We start from the raw sequence: 20,133 nt of genomic DNA on the forward strand, positions 1-20,133 counted from the left end.
TTTTCACCCCGAAATTTTTTTTTTTTTTTTTTTTTTTTTTTTTTTTTTTTTTTTTTTTTTTTTTTGAGGCGGAGTCTTCACTCTGTCGCCCAGGTTGGAGTGCAGTGGCACCATCTCAGCTCACTGCAAGCTCCGCCTCCCGGGTTCGCGCCATTCTCCTGCCTCAGCCTCCCGAGTAGCTGGGACTACAGGTGCCCGCCACCGCGCCCGGCTATTTTTTTGTATTTTAGTAGAGACGGGGTTTCACCGTGTTAGCCAGGATGGTCTCGATCTCCTGACCTCGTGATCCGCCCGCCTCGGCCTCCCAAAGTGCAGGGATTACAGGCGTGAGCCACCGCGCCCGGCCCCAGAATTGTTTTCTTAATTACACTTTCAAATTGTCCATTGCTGGTATGTAGAAAGACAGTGGATTTTTATATACTGGTTTTGGAGCCTGTGGACTTAACGAACATTGATAGTTTAATAGTTCTGTGGATAAAAAGTTTTTCTTCTTCCTTTCCAATCTGGATGCCTTCAGTCCATTTATTTACTTAATGTCTTATTGCACTGGCCAAAACATCTAGTACAATATTGTACAAAAGTGGTGAGTGCAGGCATACTTGCCTTGTTCCTGATCACGGAGGGAAGACATTCAGTCTTTCACCGTTAAGTATGATTTTAGCTGCGGGTTTTTCATAGATGATTTTCTTTCCCGCCCCCACCCCCACCCCCAATATGGAGTTTTGCTCTTGTCGCCCAGGCTGGAGTGCAATGACGTAATCTTGGCTCACTGCAACCTCCACCTCCTGCATTCAAGTGATTCTCCTGCCTCAGCCTCCCAAATAGCTGGGATACAGGCATTCACCACCACGCCCAGCTAATTTTTGTATTTTTAGTAGAGACAGGGTTTCACAACGTTGGCCAGGCTGGTCTTGAACTCCTGACCTCAGATGATCTGCCCTCCTTGGCCTCTCAAAATGCTGGGATTATAGGCATGAGCCATTGTGCCCAGGCTCATAGATGCTTTTTATCTGAGGAACTTCCCTTCTATTTCTAGCTTAAGAGTTTTTATCATGAATAGACATTGGATTTTGTCACATGATTTTGCTTCATCTGTTGAGATGATCACGATTTTTATCCTGTGTTTTATTAATATGGCATATTATATAAATTGATCTTTGGATGTTAAACCAACCTTATGTTCCCACTTGATCATGTTGTATATACATTTTATATGGTGCTGGATTTGGTTAGCTAATTTTTTTTTTTTTTTTTTTTTTTGAGACAGAGTCTCACTCTGTCACCCAGGCTGGAGAGCAGTGGCACGATCTCAGCTCACTGCAACCTCCGCCTCCTGGGTTCAAGCAATTCTCCTGCTTCAGCCTCTGGAGCAGCTGGGATTACAGGCACCTGCCACTATGCCTGGCTAACTTTTTTGTATTTTTAGTAGAGACCAGGGTTTCACCATGTTGGCCAGGATGGTCTCAAACTCCTGACCTCAAGTGATCCGCCCGCCTCAGCCTCCCAAAGTTCTGGGATTACAGGCATAAGCCACCGCACCCGGCCAAGGTTAGCTATGGATTTTTGTTTCTGTGTTCATGAGAGCGAATGGTCTATAGTTTTCTTGTGATGTCTTTGCCTGGCTTTGATATCAGGGTATGCTAGCCTTATAGAATGAGTAGAAAGTGTTCCTTCTTCCCCTAATTTCTGAAAGCTTGTGAACATTTGCTGTTATATCTTCTTTGAATATCTGAAAGAATTCGCCAGTGAAGCCAACTAGGCCTTGGCTTTTCTTATGGGAAGATTTTTAGTTACTAATTCATTTGTTTTTAAGTTATTATAGGTCTATTCAGATTTTCTATTTCTTCTTGATTAAATTTTAGTAATTTCTAGGAATATATTCATTTCATTCACATCAGCGGTTGTGCTCTGAAAGTGCTTGAGTAATAAAAGTGTGGCTGATATTGTCTCCAAAGAAGATTTTTTTTTTTGACCACAGATTTCATTTCTTTAATGATGGGTGAACTATCCATGTTTTTCATTTCTTTCAGTTACTCTAAGCTGATGGTTTATCAATTTTGTTGATCTTTTCACAAAACCAACTTTTTGTTTCATTGATCTTTGGTATGGTTTTTTTGGTTTCAATTTTATTTCTACTCTGATGTCTATTAATGCTTTCTTTCTGCTAACTTTGGGTTTTGTTTCTTGCTTTTCTAGTCCCTGAAATGCATCATTAGGTTATTTATTTGAAATCTTCCTCCTTGTTTATGGCTATAAACTTCCCTCTAATATTGCTTTTGCTGTATTCAGTAGATTTTGATTTGTTGTGTTTTTAATTTCATTTGTTTCAAGAATGTTTTTAATTTTCTTTTAAATTTTTTTATTGACCAATTGGTTGTTCAGGAGCACATTTAATTTTCATATATTTGTATGATTTTGAAAGTTCCCTTGGTATTAATTTCTAGTTTTGTTTCATTGTGGTCAGAGAGGATACTTGATATGATTTTTACTTTTTAAAAATTTGTTGAGACTTGTTTTGTGGCGTAACATGTGGTCTATCCTGGAGAATGTTCCATGAGCTGATGAGAAGAATGTGTATTCTGTAGCTGTATTGGATAGTGTTCTGTAAATGTTTGTTAGTTCCATTTGGTCTAAGATGCAATTCAAATTCAGTGTTTTCTTGTTGTTGATATCCTGTCTGAATGATCTGTCCACTGCTGAGTGTGGGGTGTCAAAGTTCCCAACTGTTATTGTATTGGAGTCTATCTCTCCCTTTAGATCTAATAATATTTGCTTTTATGTATCTGGGTTCTCCAATGTTGAGTGCATACATATTCACAACTGTGCATATATATTCACATCATGCTGAATTGATCCTTTTATCATCATATAATCACCTTCTTTGTCTCTTTTTGCAGCTTTTCACTTAAAGTCTGTTTTATATAATATAAATATAGCTATGTCTTCTCACTTTTGTTTTCCTTTTGCATGGGGTATGTTTTTCTTCCTTTGCCTTCAATCTGTATGTGTCTTGACAAGTGAAGTGAATTTCTTATACGTAGCATATAGTATAGGTGGGTCATATTTTTAAAAATTTATTCTGCCAGTCTATATCTTTTAAGTGAGGAATTTAATCTGTTTACATTCAAGGTTATTATTGATAAATGAGGACTTACTCCTGTCATTATGTGCTCATTGTTTTCTTGTTGTTTTAGGTATCTTTTTTTTTCGTTTCTTCCTCTCATCATTGTGGTTTGGTGGTTTTCTGTGATATTAAAATTTGATCCTTTTTCTGCTTTGTCTATTTGCTATAACAGTGAATTTTATACTTCTGAGTGTTTTCATGATTGTGGTTATCATCTTTTTGCTGCCAGATGCAGGACTTCCTTGAGCATTCCTTGTAAGGCCAATGTAGTGGTGATGAATTCTCTTAGTTTTTGCTTGTCTGAGAAAGATTTTCTTTCTATTTTCTGAAAGATAGTTTTGCTGGGTACATTATTCTTTGGTGGGTGTTTTTTGTTTGTTTGTTTGTTTGTTTTTGGCAGTTCATTGAATACATTATTTCATTCATTCTCTTGTACCTTGCAGTGTTTCTCTGGAGAAATCTAATGGGAATCCTCTTAAATGTAACTTGACATTTTTCTCTTGCCATTTTTAGAATTTTCTCTTTGTCTTTGACTTTGAAAATTTGATTGATTATAATGTGCCTCTGGGAGGATCTTTTTGAGTTGAATCTATTTGGGGGTCTCTGGATGCCCCAGATTTGGGAAGTTTTCAACTATTACTTGATTAAATAGGTGTTTTTATGCCTTTTTCCATGTCTTCTTCTTCTGGAACTTCCATAATATGAAAACTTATTTACTTCCTGGTGTCTCATAAGTCTTGTAAGCTTTTTTTTTACTCTTTTTTGATTTTTTTTTCCTCTAACTGGGTAATTTCAAATGACCTGTGTTCACACTCAGAGATTTTTTTTTTCCTTCTGTTAGATCAAGTCTGCTACTTAAGCTGTCTTTTTTTTTTTTTTTTTTTTTTTTAGCTGGAGTCTCACTGTGTTGCCCAGGCTGGAGTGCAGTGGCTCAATCTCGGCTCACTGCAACCTCTACCTCCTGGATTCAAGCAGTTCTCATGCTTCAGCCTCCCAAGTAGCTGGGATTACAGGCATGCACCACGATGCCCAGCTAATTTTTGTGTTTTTAGTAAAGGCAAGGTTTCACCATGTTGGCCAGGCTGCTCTTGAACTCCTGGCTTGAACATCCACCCACCTCGGTCTCCCAGAATGCTGGGATTATAGGCGTGAGCCACCACACCTGGCTGTATTTTTTATTTTATTCATTGAATTCTTCAACTGCAGGATTTCTGTTTGATTCTTTTTCATGATATTTATCTCAGTTGAATTTCTAATTTGTATCCTGATTTTTTTTCCCTAGTTTTGTTGAATTATCTATCTGTACATTCTTATATCTTGGTGAGTTTCCTTAAGATCATTACTTTTTAATTTCTGTACTGGCAACTTACAGATTTCCTTGTCATTAGGGTTTGTTATTGAAGAGTCGTGTTCCTTTTGTGATGTCATATTTCCTTGATTTTCATATTTCTTATGTCCCTGTATTGATGTCTGTGCATCTTGTGAAACAATAGCCTCTTCCAAACTTTCTAGAGTGGCTTTCATACGTAGAGAAAAACTTGCACCTGGGTCTTACAGTACCAGTTGGGGAGTGGGTGGTAACTCTTTCCACGTAGGTGCAATGGTATAGTCTCTGTGCAGCTTCTTCATCTGTATTCAATGTTAGTAATAAATATGAATGCCTCAGTGGCCTAGGTTGTAGACATTTGTGGTTGTGGCAGCAGCAGTAGCATAGGTTGTTAATTCCTTGGTAGCAGGGGCTTTTGGAGTCCTTTTCTCAACTTCCCCACAGTGGGGAAACTTAGCCACAGGGGGATCCCTCTTGCTGTCAGATCTGGCATGGCCTATAAGCAGCTGCCACAGTGGCCAAATTCCAGGTGTGGGTGCTCAGAGCATCTGTGGGGCTGGAGTCCTAAGCTCAGGGTCTTATGAACCTTATTATGACACCAGGGTCTTGGGGTGCAAGCTTGCTCTCTGTGGCAGGGTTGGATGTAGGTTGCTTTTAGTGCTAGCATCTGTGACTCTGAGGTACCTTCTAGCAGCTGATGTCCAGGAGGTCAGGTTGTAGCTGTGATGCTGCCCCTGGGGAGCAGTTCACAGCTCTGGCCTGACTCCGGGGAAGAAGGTGTGCTCTGGAGGTTTGAGCCTAGGCCAGGATATGGCTTTGATTCAGGAGCCTGAACCAGTAGGGCTCAGTGAAAACTCAGGTCGCTAGATGTGAGGCGTAACTCTACAATCTGGGATGGTGGGGCTCAGCAGTATTTCAGTCTCTGTAAGTCCAAGTGCAGTGGCAGCAAGTAGCCCAGAATGGCTGAGCATAGCTGTCGTTTGGGCCATGAGGGGCAGAAAATGGCAGAGCGATAACACTCCTCCCCAAACAGGGAGGTGTCTTAACAGCCCAGACTCTAAGGTGCTGGTCCAGCTCCAGAGAAGCAGGATACTGGAGTTGTTTGGCCTGTAGGGTAGGGTGTCTGAGCTTAGTCACTGCTCTGTTTCCCTGAGACAAAGGGTAGTACATCAGGTTAGCCCTGGGATGCACAGCTTCTCAGCTCAGCCAAGGCATGAGTTCCCCAGGGGGCAACGTGCTGCTATAGCTCTGGCCTACAGGGGTGTGGCTGCCCAGGCAGCCCAGGCACCATGGATGCAGGGCTCCAGCAAAGCCCTCTTTCCAGTGGAGGCAGTACACAGTTCCAGCTCAGGCCTATAGGGGCAGAGCACAGCCTCAGCTGACAGAGGTAAATGGAGCTGTTCTGTCAAAGCACCCTTTCCTCAGGAGGGAGAAATGGTGCTTAAGCTCCAGCCCAAGGTGATGGGAGGTGGGGGGTGGAAGTTCCACCACTGCTTGATTCCACAGGGAAAGGTGCTCACAGCTGAGCCACTTGGGGATGTCAGACCACTGAGCAAAGGTGCTTTGATAGGAGGGTAGCCTCAGGGATGAAGGGGTGCCATGACTGCTAGCCCCCAGAGCAAGACTACTCCAGCATTAGTTCCAGTTCCAAGATGGTGTGGCATGGTGACCGTGCAGGCCACAGTGGGAGGAACACAGTATTGGCTACTTCTCTGGGGAAGCAAAGCTGTGCAGCTTCTTGGCAGCTCCCTCAGCTGGGCTTAGTGCCTGTGAGGACTGCAAGCGACCCCAGTGGTGAGGCCTGTAGGTGTCTAAGGTGTTGGTGGGAGCTGCTGGGATCCTCTTGCCTACCTTTTCATCAAAGACAGAAGTGGCCACCTGGTTCCCAGCTGATCCTGGCTGGGGGATGGAGTGGCAGAGGACTGGCATTTCCTTGTGTTCTTTATGTGACTGTCCTGAGTTTCTGCACTCACCAGGGTTGCTGTTACTTCTTTGACATGCTCCAGCACTCTCCTTTGGTTATTTCTGTTAAAATGTAGTGGTTTATTCATTGTTTTGTTTTTGGCTGTCTTTATGGAAGGGACAAGCACTAGGGGCCTCTAGTCAGCCATCTTGCTGATGTCACCTCCCCAAATAACTCTATTTCTTCTTCTTCTCCTTCTCCTTCTCCTCTTCTTCCTTTTCTTCTTTCTTCTTTTTTCTCTTCCTCTCCTTCCCCTCCTTCCTCCTTCTCCTTCTTCTTTTTTCTTTTTTTGTGATGGGATCTCGCTCTGTTGCCCAGGCTGGAGTGCAATGGCACAATCTCGGCTCACTGCAACCTCTATCTCCTGAGTTCAAGCAATTCTCCTGCCTCAGCCTCTTGAGTAGCTGGAACTACAGGCACCCGCCACCATGCCCGGCTAATTTTTGTACTTTTAGTAGAGATGAGGTTTCACCATGTTGCCCAGGCTGGTCTCAAACTCCTGACCTCAGGTGATCCGCCCGTCTCGGCCTCCAAAAATGCTGGAATTACAGGCATGAGCTACCACACCCAGCCAAGACTCTTTCTTCTGAGTAAATTTTACAACATTTGATTTTTCTAGGAATGTATCCCATTAAACTAAATCTTGAAATAAATTGGCATAAGGTTGTTAATATTATTTTATTACGTACTTCCTCCGTTATTATAAAATATAAATATGTAAAACAGCTTAATGAGTAGTTATACAACAAACAAGATTATAATTTTCATTAGTACCAAGAAAATAACATTAATAGCGATATCCGGTAGGGATAGAAGGTAATTGGATAGACAGAAATTCCCATTTTAGTCCAGGCACAGTGGCTTATGCCTATAATCCCAGCACTTTGGGAGGCCAAGGTGGATCCCCTGAGATCAGGAGTTCGAGACCAGCCTGGCCAACATGGTGAAACCCCGTCTCTACTAAAAATACAAAAATTAGCTGCTGTGGTGGCAGATGCCTGCTACTCGGGAGGCTGAGGCATTAGAATCACTTGAACCCAGGAGGCGAAGGCTGCAGTGAGCCAAGATCATGCCAGTGCACTCCAGCCTAGGCGACAGAGCGAGATGCCATCTCAAAAAAAGAAAAAAAAATGTGTGTATATATATATATATATATATATATATATTTTTTCCCCATTTTAAAATCAAAACCTCATCATTACGTCTGAAATGAATTTTCAAGAGATTGTTATGGGTGGGAAATCTGAAGGCACCCAAATGTTAGATGAAATGCCTGAATTTACATAGTAAACAACCTAATGTATGATCTGGAATTACTCTTTTCCGCTATCTTTATCATATTATAACTCAGGTGTCAGATGGACCTCTCTGCCTCTTAGAGATCCAGAACCAGTGGGCTAAGACCACCAATGACTCTATAGTCCATGAAAAATCTAAAAATATTCCCATTATGTGTGTTAATTCCCAAGGTGTACACTCTTCTTGCCTCATGCCCCTGTATTCTAGTGTGTCCCCTTTGTACTATACGACAGTGAATTTCTCAAAAAAGAATCTACTCATCCAAAAGCATTAATGAGCAGGAGTGGATCTAGGTTAAATGGAGCTCGAAGTTTACACAGTGATCGACATTCCTAGTGATCTTATAGGGGAAATGGAGGAACGCCCTATAACAAACAATTTAAAATCCACACATTACATACTAGTTATCGATATCACTGTGGTCCAGTGCCCTTCTTAGTCATACTATTTCCAGTTGCTTTTCTCCCTTCCCCTTCTCCTTTTTCTTTTTTCATCTTCCTCTGCCTTCCATTTCCTGTCACTTTCTCTCTTCCAGATTAACCCTCAACCTGGACTCCATGTTCTTTCCTGTGTTCTACAGAGTACTTTGCCTTTTCCTCTGATGTCCAGGTGGCAGTTGCCATCTAGGCCCAGGAGGGCAGGGAGAGCATTCAACTTCCACTTGGAACACTTGCCAGACTATCCCTTCAACAAAGACAGTTTTATTTTTCAAAGGAATTCTAGAGCCATCTCTAGAATTTTGTTGTATTTTTGACTGCCTACTTTCCCCTGTCAAAGGACATGGAGTAAATGTTCTGGTAAAGGAGTAACAAATACTTGCAGGCCATGGACCAGAGGATATCCTCCTTCAGTTTTCTTCTTCTACAGAGGACACACCTTGAAGAGGAGCAAAGGCAATAGTTGAGAGGGAGGAACGAGATACCTACCAAGCCTGCTGGATTCTTTCAATCCTTGCAAATTAGTAGGGTGACACATATCACTGGCAGATACATCTGATGAACACTGGGGAAATTGAAGTACAAAGGGCTTGCATCCTGACTACCTCCACACAATGGGAAATTGGCAGTAATGCAGCTTAAGAGTACAGAATTGGCCTCTTTCTTGAGACATGAGGCCAGACCCTCAAATTGCCAGTGTACAAGCCTGTTTGGATTGCTATTTCCTTGCTTTGGCCAATATTGATTTATAAATAAGACCTTTTTAAAGCAAGAAGCTGATTTTTTTTTCTTATAAGCACAGTTCTAATTAATCTGCAGTGTCTTGAATGAATATGCAAGTAAATAGCCCAATTGTAAGCCTCTTGAAATGGATAGGATAATACCTTGCATATACAAACTACCATTCTCAGTGCAGTGATGTACTAAGTAAATACTTAATAAATCTTTGGTATTTGGGATATTTCATTAATAATGTGACATCCAGTGAACCACACAATATTTGAACTAAAAGGAAATCATGAATGAAATCCTTTTGTTTTATGGACAAAGATGTAAAGTGGGAAGAAAACAGGATTTAAAAGGAAACCTGCCTTAGGTGTTCTGACTCAAGTATATGACTTTGCAGGTCCTCAGATCACTCTGAGCTTCAGTCAGTTTTTTCATCTGTAATATCAGCATTTTTGTTTTCTTTTTTGAGACGGAGTCTCACTCTGTCATCCAGGCTGGAGTGCAGTGGTGTGGTGCCATCTTGGCTCACTGCAACCTCTGCCTCCCAGGTTCAGGCAATTCTCATGCCTCAGCCTCTCAAGTAGCTGGGACTACAGGTGTGCACTACCACGCCCAGCTAATTTTTGTATTTTTTAATAGAGACGTGGTTTTGCTATGTTGGCCAGGCTGGTCTTGAATGCCTGACCTCAGATGATCCACCCGCCTTGGACTCCCAAAGTACTGGGATTACAGGCATGAGCCACTGTGCCCAGCCTGTGATACCAGTTTTACAAGGTAGTTGGGGGATGAAATGTGACAGTCTTATGAAAATACTTTGTTAATAGGAATGAACTGTTATGCAATTGTAAATCACATTATCACTTTTGTTACAGATGTGAGTTTTAAAAAGAGATAAAGAAGGCCACAAAAGTGGTTATTGTCAGCCCAGGCCTACAACTCAGACCATTCTGACTCTTTCTTAGGCCATGTTGCCCTTTTGGTTTAGCAAAAACGTGATTTCAAACCCTGCATATGTGGCAGCACTGTTCTTTGTCATACTTTGATCTGATAATATCTTCAAAGTGAAATCACTTGGTTTCCTGAGGGTGCTGGGCTAAAAGGGAGTAAATGTGAGAGCAAGGTATTTCATGTCCTGAGAGACTGGCCAGTTTATGTGGCTATGCTCCTAAGGGATTCTGCAAGCAGTGACTCTCACAGGTATCCTTTTGAATATTTGAACCACAGAAATATTCAAGGACTCATTAAGCTCTAATGGAACACTTTTTCATCTTCTTTAGTGACTCATTAAAGCAAAGCATATTTGCAGATTACAAGAAGCCATTTCTTTCTATATCTCCTATTTAAGATTCTTATACAGTCTTTGGATCCTATTAAGTGTTCTGTGTTACTAGTATGCTGAATCTGTAATTTGTACTCACTCATCAGAGCCCTATATCCTACCAAAAGGATAGTATCTGCTTTAACTTTAAACCCTGTATCAAATTTACTAGTAATAATCACATACACTTTGAATACTGTGAATGATATTCGTAAAAGAACTGGTTTAGCTCATAGTATAGTCTGTGGTCTGGTGATGTTATCATACTGCCTAGTAAGGATTTATTTTATTACTCTGAATTATATGTAACACCTTCTTACGTATAGTTAAGAATGCAGCAAGTCAATAGAATGGTGATACCTGAGCTATTACATGTTAATGCAATTTAAAATTGCCTCCTTGTCTTAAAATTTGGGGAAACCATTAAAAAGAGAATAATATGGGTGAATATGTATTATGTTGTTACGGTGTTCACTAGTAAAGTAACAGTATCTGCAAAACCACACAACTGTCTTTTTGCATAAGTGTTTTCTCCCAGGAAATGGCTATCCACATTGCTTATAGAGGTAATCAGTTAATGAAAGACCTTCTCTTTTAAAAGTTAAGATGAACACAATTATCATATCATATTTTTCTATCTAGACAGATAATCCATAGAAAAGTTTAAAGACATTAGAGAAATAACAAGAATGAGCACCATAGCTTTCTACCAGTTGGAAACATTTTTCAGGTGGCTTATTTAGGAGGAGAAGGGAGAGGAGAAAAAAAGTACTTTTTCAGAGTGGTTTTTTTTAATGTTCAAGTAACAGAACATGCTTTGTGTTTGAACGCTGTGGTAGTTCTCACTTGTAATGAGGGCTAAATTCAAGTGGAAAGTTGACCAAGAGTAAATTTAACAAATGAAAATAATGAACTTCACAGTTACATAATTTTTGTTACTAGAGTAATACTTAAAATATCACTGACAGCCAGAATTTGAAAAATATGACTTAAGGTTATTTTCCAGATTCGGTACTTATTTTATGAGTTACCTGAAGATGCCAGAAATGTGAACATATACTTTATATAGCTCAGAAAATTGGAAAATTCTTCTTTATATTGAACAGAAATACGTAACCACGTAACTGTTAACTGATCCTAGCTCTGGCTTGTGAACTATAGTTTTCATTTTGCTGATTTAATTTTCTGTTAATTTCATCTGTTTTTACTAGAGGGAATGCAACCTATTTTAGTTTTTTTTCATTCACTGTACCTTACCTATCATAAGTCACAAACTTAGACCATAGGACCCCAATTCCATAAGCATTTTAGAGATAAATTTGGGCATTAGGAAGAGGAGTTAGAAAGTGTTTTCTGCTTGGAATCGTAATGTGGTGAAACATATTCCACCACAGTTACAATCCATATGACTGTTAATGCACTTTGGATTGTCCAAAAGCCTACCCAAGCCAGTAGCCCACAATGTTAGTTCCTCAGATACCAAAGAAGAAGGGGGAGGCCTCATCTGTGTGAAACCTATATAGGAATAAATGTCTTCTCCCAAGAAGAGGCTACAGAAAGTCCCGTATCTTCTGAAACTGCACATGATATAAAAATAGAATGACTAGCTGAAAAATTTATTACATACTGTCTGAGAAAATAAACACTAAACATTTTGAGAGTAAATTGGTACCCACTTTACTGAAAGTCATTCAGATCTAAAGGAGAGAAATATATTTGGTGATGACTATGGTCATGGAAAGATGAATTTACTTTCCCAAACTGACTTACTATCTTACTGAGTCACCCTGGCATTGAGCTTTATATTAGACCACTACTTATTTAGAAGTTTCTTTATCTACCTGGAATCATAAATGATCATTTGAAGATGCCAAACTTGCCCCCAAACAAAAATATTTTGCCATCATCCACCATGTGTATGGCTCTTCCCAAGACAAAAACTAGTGAAAAGGGAAATTCTCAAAAAACAAAAAAAGTCACTTGCAGTTATCGTTTTTATGAAACTGTCTTATAACAGCAGGAGATGTAGACTTTGCAGAGTAACTTGAATATTAACATTGGACCACACAGAATTGGAAAATGGACTGTGCTTTGCCTCTGTCTAATGAACCTATTATAAGTTCTAAGTTGGCCTTTTAAGTGAGGGAAAAAAAGGTATGGCCCCAAAATGACAATAGCAATGTCACATCGTTTCCATTATTTGACAGTAATGATCTGAAGGACTCAGATTATGTGTGATGGATAAGCTAAATTGTGATAGATGCTGTATTCAGAATCTACTACCAGTATAAGGTGACTCTCTTCTCAAACTGAGTCCATGACTCTGTAGAAACAGGAAGCTTGTTCTTGACTATGTATCAGGAAACCTTAAGTCAGTCAAGGCTATGTTCTAATACTAGAATATCAATGCTAGGTGAATGATTCTCTAAGGTAATTCATCCCCACGTGCCATTAGAATGTGTTTACTGGGCAGGATTCTGATGTTAGGGATCCATTTGGCTATAAGAACATACATTAATATGTTTAATATATTAGTTATTCATATAAGATAAAAAATGTATATGAAAGGCTGTAGCATGACTTTAAGATGCTAGAGAGTTATATGAATCTTAAGTTATGAGATTCTGAGGTCACATGTATTTGTGACTTTGCCAGTTGACCTCAAATGAAAAGTTTATATGAATTCCTTGTGTGACCATATATGTCACAACTTACTTATCCAGGCAGGAAGCAGAGAAAAATTTAAATTCTACAAGATAAATCATAAGCTTTTCTTAGAATTATGCTCTTGTGCTTGATTTATTATTAGGTAAAATGGAATATATTCTGTATCTTTATACATCTTTGTATGTCCTCTAGTAATCTTTAAAGCAAAAAAAAAAAAAAAAATTTACTAAGCAGGGACATTTATAAAAAGGCCAATTCAGGAAGATATAACAATTGTAAATATGTATGCGCCTGATAACAGAACACCAAAATACATGATGCAAAAACTGACAGACTTGAATGAAGAAATGGACAGTTAAACAATAATGGTTGGAAATTTCAATAGCTCCCTTTCACCTAACATATTTCTAAAACACGCCATCTAACAATAGAATATACATTTTTCTTTACACATGGAACATTGTCCAGAATAGACTATATGCTAGGACATCAACAAACATCAATAAGTTTAAAAGGATAGAAATAATACACAGTATGTTCTTTAATTCTAGTGGAATGATATTAGAAATCAGTATCAGGGAAAAAAAATCAGGGCAAATCAAAAGATGTTTGGGAATTAACACAATCCTAAATAATCAGTGGATCATGGAAGAAATCATGAGGAAAATTGGAAAATTATCAGAGATGAATGAAATTAAGACATGATATACCAAGACTCAAGGAATGCAGCTAGCACACTTCTTAAAGGGAAATTTATAGCTATAAATGCCTATGTAAGAAAGAAGAAAGATCTCAAATCATTAACCTTTCCACCTTAAGATACTAGAAAAAGAACAAACTATACCTAAAGCACACAGAAAAAAGGAAATAACAAAAAAATAGGGCTGCGATATGGTTTGGTTCTGTGTCTCCACCAATTCTATATTAAACTGTAATCCCCAGTGTTGGAGGTGGGGCCTTGTGAGAGGTGATTGGATCATGGGTTGAATTTCCCCCTTTGGTGCTGTTCTCGTGATAGAGGTCTCACAAGATCTGGTTGTTTAAAAGTATGCACCATCTTCCCCTCGCTCTCTGTTCCTCCTGCTCTGGCCATGTGAAGTGCTGTCTCCTAGTTTGCCTTCTGCCATGATTGTAAGTTTCCTGAGGCTTCCCCAGAAGCCAAGCAGATACTGCCATGCTTCCTGTACAGCTTGTGAAACCATGAACCAATTCAGTCTCTTTTCTTTATAAATTACACAGTCTCAGGCATTTCTTTATAGCAATGCAAGAACGGACTAAACAAGCAGAAATGAAAGAAATGGAGGGAGGCTGAGGCAGGAGAATGGCGTGAACGCGGGAGGAGGCGGAGCTTGCAGTGAGCTGAGATCCGGCCACTGCACTCCAGCCTGGTCGACAGAGCGAGACTCCGTCTCAAAAAAAAAAAAAAGAAATGGAGAACAGTAAAGAAATAGAGAAAATCAGTGAAACCAAAAGCTGATTCTTGGAAAATATCAAGAAAATAAACATGCATTTAATTTAAGTAAGATTAACCAAGAAAAAAAGAGAAAGGACTCAGATTTCTACAGTCAAAAGTGGGGGGAAAAAAGGATATTACTGCCAATCTTATATAAATAAAAAGGATTATAAAGGAATACACCCATGAATAAATGAATATCAAGAAATTAGATGGCTGTTTTTCTAATAGAAGTGAAATGGATAAATTCCTAGAAAGACACAAACTACTACAACTGAATCAGAAACAGACAATTTTAATAGATAGACTTGTAATTAGTAAAAAGATTGAATTAGTTATCCAAAACCTATACACAATGAAAAGTCCAAGTCCAGATAGTTTCGCCATTGAACCTACCAAACATTTAAAAAATTCCAGTGCTCTCAAAAAAAAAAAAAGGAAGAGGGGTGAATATTTCTCAGCTCATTTTATGATGGCAGTATTGCATTAATGCAAAACCAAAGACATCGCAAGAAAACTACAGACCAATGTTTTTATAAATATGGATGCAAACAAATATTGACAAATACCACCAAACTGAATTCGGCAGCTTATAAAAAGAATTATCACCATGATGCTAGGCATGGTGGTGTGTACCTGTACTTGCAGCTCCTCAGGAGGCTAAGCAGGGAGAATCCCTTGAGCCCAGGAATTGGAGGATGCAGTGAGCTTTGATCACACCACTGTACTTCAGGCTGGGTGAAGATTTATGTTAAAAAAAAAAAAATCACCCTGATCAACCATGGAACGCAAGGTTGGTTAAACATCTCAAGATCAATTAATGTAAATACCTCATGTCAGCAGAATAAAAAGCAGTATCACACGATCATCTCAAGAGAAGTGTTTGAGCCGGACTCGGTGGTTCCCAACACTTTGGGAGGCCAGGGCAGGCTGATCACCTGAGGTCCGCAGTTCAGGATCAGTGTGGCCAACGTGGCGAAACCCCATCTCTACTAAAAATACGAAAAATAGCCAGGTGTGGTGGTGCGTAACTGTAATACCAGCTACTCGGGAGGCTGAGGCAGGAGAATCACTTGAATCCAGAGGCAGAGGTTGCAGTGAGCCAAGATCGTGCCATTGTACTCCAGCCTGGGCAACAGAGCGAGACTGTGTCTCTCAAAAAAAAAAAAAAAAAAGTGTTTGGCAAAATCCAACACCCTTGCACTATAAAAACACTCAGCAGACTAGCAATAAAAAAGAAGTACCTCAACCAGATAAAAGAGCATCTACTAAAAACCCACAACACCGTGTTTACTGGTGAAAGAATGATTTCCTGCTAAGATCAGGAACCAAATAAGGATGTCTGCTCTTGCTGCTTCTATTCAGCATTGTACTGAAGTCTTAGCCAGGGCAGTTAGGCAAGAAAAAGAAATAAGATGGAAAAAAAGAAGTAAAATTATCTGTTTGCAGATGGCATGATTTTATATGTAGAAAATCTTGAGAAGTGCACTAAAAAAAACATTGGAACTAATAAATGAGTTTAGCAAGGTTGCAGGATACATAGCAATATGACAAAAATCAGTTTTTTTATGCATTTACAGTGAACAACCTGAAAATGGAATTAATAATTACATTCATAATTGCATCAAAAAGAATCAAATACTTAGGAATAAATTAAACAAAAGAAGTGAAAAACTTTAACTTTGAAAACTATATAACATTGTTGAAAGAAATTAAAGTCTAATTTAATTTGGAACTCTTAAGTCTTCCTGGCCTTAGATTTGGCAGGGGATTCTGAGATATGACACCAAAGGCACAAGCAACCAAAAACTTCAAAATTAAAATAATAGATAAATGGGACCTCAGCAAAATTTAAAACTTTTGTGAGTCAAAGGACACCATCAAGAAAGTGAAAAGGCAACCCAAAGAGTGGGAGAACTTATTTGCACATCTTATGTCTGATAAAAGTACATGTACCCAGAGCACATCAAGAATCTCACAGCTCTGGCCAGGCATGGTGGCTCATGCCTGTAATCCCAGCACTTTGGGAGGCCGAGGCAGGCGGATTACCTCAGGTCAGGAGTTTGAGACCAGCCTAACCAACATGGTGAAACCCCATCTCTACTAAAAATACAAAAAATTAGCCGGGCGTGGTGGCGCATGCCTGTAGTCCCAGTTATTTGCGAGGCTGAGTTGGGAGAATCAGTTGCACCTGGGAGGTGGAGGCTGCAGTGAGCTGAGATCGTGCCATTGCACTTCAGCCTGGGCGACAGAGCTAGACTCCATCTCAAAAAAAAAAAAAAAAAGAAAAAAATAATCTTACAACTCAATAATAAAAAGTTAAATGACCCACATAAGCAATGGATACAGGATATGAAATAGACATTCCTCCAAGAAAGATATACAAAAGTCCAATAAACACATTAAAAAATGCTCAGTATCAATCATTAATTATTAACTATTAATTAAGTTAGGGACCTGTTAGAAGGTGTTATATTAGTTTGGTCAAGTGAGAATGAAGGACTGGTGCAGGTGGTGGAGGTTTGAGAGAGTAGAGAACAAATGGAATTGATACTATGAAGCAACTGGTTGGGGAAGGAGAGAAAAGTCCAAAAATGGACTGTTAGATTTTAAGCCTAAGTGACTTGGGTGATAAAACTATTAAGCAATGGAGGAAAAGCAGAGAAGTTGTTTTATTAGAAAAACTGATGAGTTTAGTTTTTGCATTGTTTAGTTTCAGGAACTAGGAGACCTGTAAGAGATTTGATGGCAGTTAGAAAGTAAAGCCATGTAGTATAGCAGAAAGAGCACTTGGCTTGTTTTTTTTTTCTATAAAATGAAAGAGTTCGATTTAAAAGGTGGTTATGTTATAGTGATTGAGAGCAAAAATTTTAGATTCCTACTTGTCTGGTTTTAGCTTCTCAGTAACTGTTTAACTTGGATATATTATTTATTCTCCCTAGGCCTCAGATTCTGTAAAATCAGGATAACAGTTCTATGCCTACCTAATATCGCTACTGTGAGGAATATGTATACACACACAACTTATTTAGAACAGTGCCTATTGCATAGTAAGCTTAATGTTACATAGGTGAAGTCCCTTTCAGATCCGAGGATCCATTGTTGCATGGTCAATTTCTGTGAGACTGGCATTCCAAGGTAGAAGTCAGGGCCAGAGATGTAGGTTAATCATTTCTTTTCTAAAGTATTGTTGAATAGATGGGATGAAATACCAGAGTAGAAAGTGGAAAGAACATGGGCAGAATGTTGAGGAACACTTCTATTAGGGAACAAGAGGCAGGAGTATATAGGAGAGGCCAGTGGAGGAACATTCAGAGAAAGAAGGAAAACTAGGAGATACTCTCATGAATGCCAAGTAGAATAGAAAAGATAAAGTCAAGGGAAGATTGTCTTTTAGAGTAGACTACTTGAGCTAAGTTTGAAGGTTTATGGGATGTATCTGATGGACAGGGAGAAGTTGAAGATGAAAGCAGATGACTGATGGCACATAGTTCTGTGAGGATTCAAGGGGCAGATTTAGCCTCAAGGGGAAGGAATGCATTTATTTCTTTGAATTAGGATAAAAGAAGGGATGGATATGTGGTGGGGCAAGCAAATTTTTGAGCTGGGAAATTCAGAAGTCAAGGAAGCTCATGTTGGATAAGTTCAGTTTGCTTACATTAAATAGGAAGCAAGATCATCTGTAGAGAGAGTGGAAGGTAGAGAACAAAATTGAAAAGTGTTTCCACGCAGCTTTAAATGTTCTAATTCTGCTCTTTGTATGAATGGAAAACAAATGATCTATTTCAGTTGTAACAGGTAATATTTACTGAGCCTTTAGTGTCTGCCAGGTATCATGCTAAGGGTTTGTTTCAAACTGAAAACATCCGTAAGCGGCAAATGGTATTAGTAGTGGTATCCACACATTACAGAGGGTAATATATGAAACAGAGAAAGGATGGAAAATTGCTGTCTGTTACCCAGCTGAGAGGTGGAACCAAGATTGAAGAGCAGATCTGCCTGACTCTTGGCTCTTAATGATCATGCTTTCTGACGTTTTACTTTCAAATTTCATTAAAGCCATGAAGTGTTGGTTCAAGAATATACATGGATTAATGGGATAGAGAAATATAGAAAAATATAATAGCACATGTATGCAGCCAAACATAATTTTAATGAAATTCATATTTTAAATAAATGGAAAGTATGGCTTGTTAGATAAGTGTATTAGGGCAATTAACTATTCATTTGAAAAAAATTAATAACTTTAACCCCATATTTTTAAAAAATATACAATAGAAGTCAGAACAGTGGTTATCTGTGGCAGGATAGAGATTGCATTAAGGGCACAAGGGAACTTTCTGGAGTAACAGGAATGTTCTGTAATTTTTTTTATTTTTATTTATTTATTTATTTATTTATTTAGATGGAGTCTGGCTCTGTCACCCAGGCTGGAGTGCAGTGACGTGTTCTCAGCTCACTGCAACCTCCACCTCCTGGGTTCAAGCAATTCTGCTGCCTCAGCCTCCCAAATAGCTGGGATTACAGGCATGTGCCATCATGCCTGGATAATTTTTGTATTTTTAGTAGAGACAGGGTTTTGCTATATTGACCAGGCTGGTCTCAAACTCCTGACCTCAAGTGATCTGCCTGCCTCGGCCTCCCAAAGTGCTGGGATTACAGGCATGAGCCACCATGCCCAGTCAATGTTCTGTAGTTTGATTGTGATGTTGGTTACACAGGCAGAGATTTTTGGTCAAAACTCATCAGATTGCACATTTAAAGTCTGCTCATTATACTCTGTAAATTTTATCTCAATTTAAAAAAAGCCAAGTGCAGTGGCTCATACCTGTAGTCGCAGCTACTCAGGAGGCTGAGGTGGGAGGATCATTTGAGCCTAGGAGTTACAGGCCATTCTGGGCCACATAGCAAGACTGCAACATAGAAACATCTCTTTAAAAACAAACAAACAAACAAACAAAATAAGTTGACAGAGAAAGAGAAGATAAAACAAAAATAAAGCAAATCTATATGTAGATCTCAAAGACATTGTTAAATGAAGAAAGATCTAGCTATAGAATGAGACATGAAATACGATGCCATTTATATAAAGAAAAAAAAATGACCACTAGACCAAATTCTTTCTGTGGATCCACACTCATATGTGTAAAGGTATGATGGTTCTTGGGTACAGCTGCCCCACTCCACCAACAGATTCTTCCTCCAATGTCAATCTCAGATGATCTTAGGGTTTCCTTCCAGATTGCAGAAAGGAAGGGCTTTTATCTTATAACACCATTAGCATAAATGTCATTTTCCCCACTGATTGCAATACTCAGTGGTAGAATATTCTCCAGTGAAGAAAGATATTCAATTTCTGGAAATTCTAGGTTTAAAAAATGACCTGTTTGCATAATGAAAGCAGTATCTTTTTTTTTTTTTTGAGACAAGGTCTCACTGCCCAGGCTGGAGTGCAGTGGTGCGATCTCGGCTCACTGCAACCTCCGCCTCCTGGAGTTCAAGCGATTCTCCTGCCTCAGCCTCCAGAGTAGCTGGGATTACAGGCACCCACCATCTTGCCCAGCTACTTTTTATATTTTAATCGAAATGGGGTTTCACCATATTGGACAGGCTGGTCTTGAACTACTGACCTCAACTGATCCAGCCGCCTTGGCATCCCAAAGTGCTAGGATAACAGGCATGAGCCACCATGCCTGGCCTTGAAAGTAGTATCTTTTAAGAAGCAGCCTTGTATAACAGAACTGTCATTGAACTAGAAGGAGTCCAGGTATGTGAGTTCTTGTCCTGATTCTGCTGCTGAGTGGATGGGTGTTTTG

General features: G+C 39.3%; 1 protein-coding gene across 1 annotated transcript in view; it reads left to right on the forward strand.

The window, feature by feature from the left end:
- The window catches only part of DNAJC1 (DnaJ heat shock protein family (Hsp40) member C1), a 241,751-nt gene that overhangs the window by 211,268 nt on the left and 10,350 nt on the right, over positions 1 to 20,133 (forward strand). The window lies entirely within an intron of this gene.

This window comes from Theropithecus gelada, chromosome 9 (assembly GCF_003255815.1).
Source record: "Theropithecus gelada isolate Dixy chromosome 9, Tgel_1.0, whole genome shotgun sequence".
NCBI lineage: Eukaryota > Metazoa > Chordata > Mammalia > Primates > Cercopithecidae > Theropithecus > Theropithecus gelada.